Genomic DNA, 2,752 nt, shown 5'->3' with positions numbered 1-2,752 from the left:
GCGTGGGAGCCGGGGGTGGGCGGCCACAGCACCCCACGCTGCTCTGAGACTCCAGGCAGGGCAGGGCCTGGGCCTCCAAACCCGAGTGTCCCGGTGTGTGTCTGACCCGCACCCGGCCTCGGTAATTACCAGCTAAACCCTCTCCACCGGGAGAGCTGGGAGTGCAATTACGGCTCTGAATAAAGAGGCCTCTGACAGCCGGTGCCGCCCACAGCCCGGCTTCCCTGACAGATCTGCCTGTCAGTCCCACGGCAGCGGCCGGCCGGCTTAATGGCACAGCACAGACCGCGTGGGAAGAAGCTGGGATTTGGGACCCACAACCACGGATGTCACCCTGGACGTGCCATGTGGCCTAAGGTGGCCATTTAACCTTCTGAGCCCAGAAAATAGAGGAGGTCAAATAGTTCCATATAGAAGTTCAAATGCTAGTTTTCATTCTAAAAATATAATAGGTGCAAACACCTTTTGCTTGGCGTTTAGAATTCATTTCTGGGTTTCACATGTGGACAGACCCGCAGGGATATTCCCTTCACATCCACAGCAGGTTGGGGCAGCTGGAGGGAGGCATCCACAGCAGCGAGGCCCAGGCTCACCCCACAAGATCAGAGGGCTGTCTTTCCGCCGTTCTCCTTCTAATGACCAATCACACACAGTCTTAAGGACAGTGACAGTCATTAGGAGCCTGCTTGTGTGCATGTGTTGGGGGTGGGGGGGTGTCTCACTAGGTCACGATTCTCCTGCCCCAGTCTCCTGGGTAGCTGGGATTCTAGGGGCGCCTCACCACACCCAGTTCTTTCAGACATGGCCCACACTGACAGCAAGCGCTCCGTACTGCTAGAAACCCCGTCTTACAAGGAGGGACCTGAGGTTCAGAGAGGGCCAGGGTCTTGCCTAAGGTCACACAGCAGGAGCAGGCCCTGTTAACTCACAGCAGCAGCTCCCACCAGGGCTGTGCAGCTTTGACCCAGGGGACGACAGGGGAAGCAGGACACAGGCTGGGTGGTGACTCATTCTTACGGGCAGCTTCCCTGGGGACACATTTGGGAGCTTTCACCCACAACTCTTCTTGGTTCTGAGCCCAGGGTCAGCCTGTCCTGAAGACAGAACCTCATCCCAGTTCCAATAAGGTCTCCTCTGTCCCAGGTGCCCCCCACACCCTGCCTTCTGACCAGGAAGGCGACTTCCAGACCCCACTGGCCCATGTCTTGTGCCTGGCCCTGGGCGCTCAGCCCGGTCACCAGGTCTCCCGCTGCTCCCCCGCCTCCACCCCCAGCAGCTCCTGGTGGGGGAGCAGGCGTGGCTGTGCCCTACTCCTGCCCTGGTGGGGGGAGCAAAAGCCCGAGGCCCCCACAAAACCTGCCGCTGCTCAGGCCCTGTGCGCCCTGCCCAAGCTGCTCAGAAAGTCCTCTCCATCCTGAGGGCCCGACCTCCTGACACCAGAAACGTCACCTCCTTGAGCCCTGGATGTAGTCAGGCACCTGCGGCACCCAGAGGCTGTGCTGTCCTCCATGTGACTTGGCCATCCTGAGCCCCCTGTCCTCACCGGGAGGTGGGGGAAGACCCTGGCTGTTTCCGGGTGTGGGAAGAAGAAAGCAAAGGGAGCTGGTGGCCGAGGCAGGGTCCTCTCTCAGCCCCTGCCTGGGCTCAGCGTGGTCCTTGGGTCCTCAGGCCCCTGCCTGTCACTAGCCACAGACAGGAGGCAGAGCGGATGGGCCTGGCCGCAGCGAGCACTCAGCCGGCAGAAGGAAGAGAGCTCAGCCGTGGGAAACGGTGTCCTCGAGACTGAGCTCCAGTTCAGAGAAGCTGCAGAGAAGAAGCCGGCTTTGCCTGGGTAAATGAAGGCTGTCCAGGCAGCCCGCTGGGTCATTGCACAGGCCTGGACACTCACGCCACTCCAGGCACTTCCTGGGTCCCTGCCCACTAGGCTCACCCTGCTCCCCACCCAGGCTCCAGCTCCAGCTGGCCCAGGGAGCAGCCTGCCATGGACTCAGGGCAGTGCGGGTCACTCGGACGGTGTGACTGCAGTGTCCACCCTGACCTTTGTCCCCTCCTCAACGCTGCCCTCACCGCAGTGACAGCATCCCAGCTCTGTTACTCATCAGTCTCCCAGGACCAGACTGCCTTCCTGGTGCCGCTCAGGTGGGCAGGGCTGCACCGAGGCTTCCTCCTGGGGTGTTTGGGCCAGTGAAGGCAGCCAGCCCCCTGGGGTCCTCCCTTCCAATAGCTCCGGCTCATTCCACACCCCAGGGGGCCCCTGTCAGCCCCTGAGACCTCGGCAGCCCCAGCAAGGGTAGGCCCACTCCCCAGTGGGCCGTGTCCACCGCACCGTGACTCTGCGTTCCCCAGGTCTGTCACTGGGTCCCGGGGTCTGGCACTGTCGAGGACGCACACACTCCCCTAGAGCAGTCTCCACTCCCCAGGGCCGTCAAGGTCCCCACGGAGTCACTGACACCAGCCCAGGTGGCTACCCGCACTCACCCATGTTGACGAAGCTCATGACCAGGTCTGCGCGGCCCAGGCGTCGCCCCGGGGGCCCGCTGTCCTCGTCGTCGTCGCCAGCCATGGCGTGGTACAGGTCCAACATGAAGAGCGGCGCCGACGCCGGCAGGCGGGCGGCGGCGGGAGGCGCGCGAGGCCGGGGCCGCCCGGGCAGTCCCAGCACCGCCAGGATCTCGCGCTGCATGTCGCGGCGCTCGCGCGGGCCCAGGCGACCCTGGGGACAGCCGGGCGCGAGGCGCGGGCCGGGGCAACC

This window comes from Tupaia chinensis, unplaced genomic scaffold (genome assembly GCF_000334495.1).
Source record: "Tupaia chinensis unplaced genomic scaffold, TupChi_1.0 Scaffold143758_1, whole genome shotgun sequence".
NCBI classification, from domain to species: domain Eukaryota; kingdom Metazoa; phylum Chordata; class Mammalia; order Scandentia; family Tupaiidae; genus Tupaia; species Tupaia belangeri.
Note: the sequence above shows the minus strand (reverse complement) of the source record.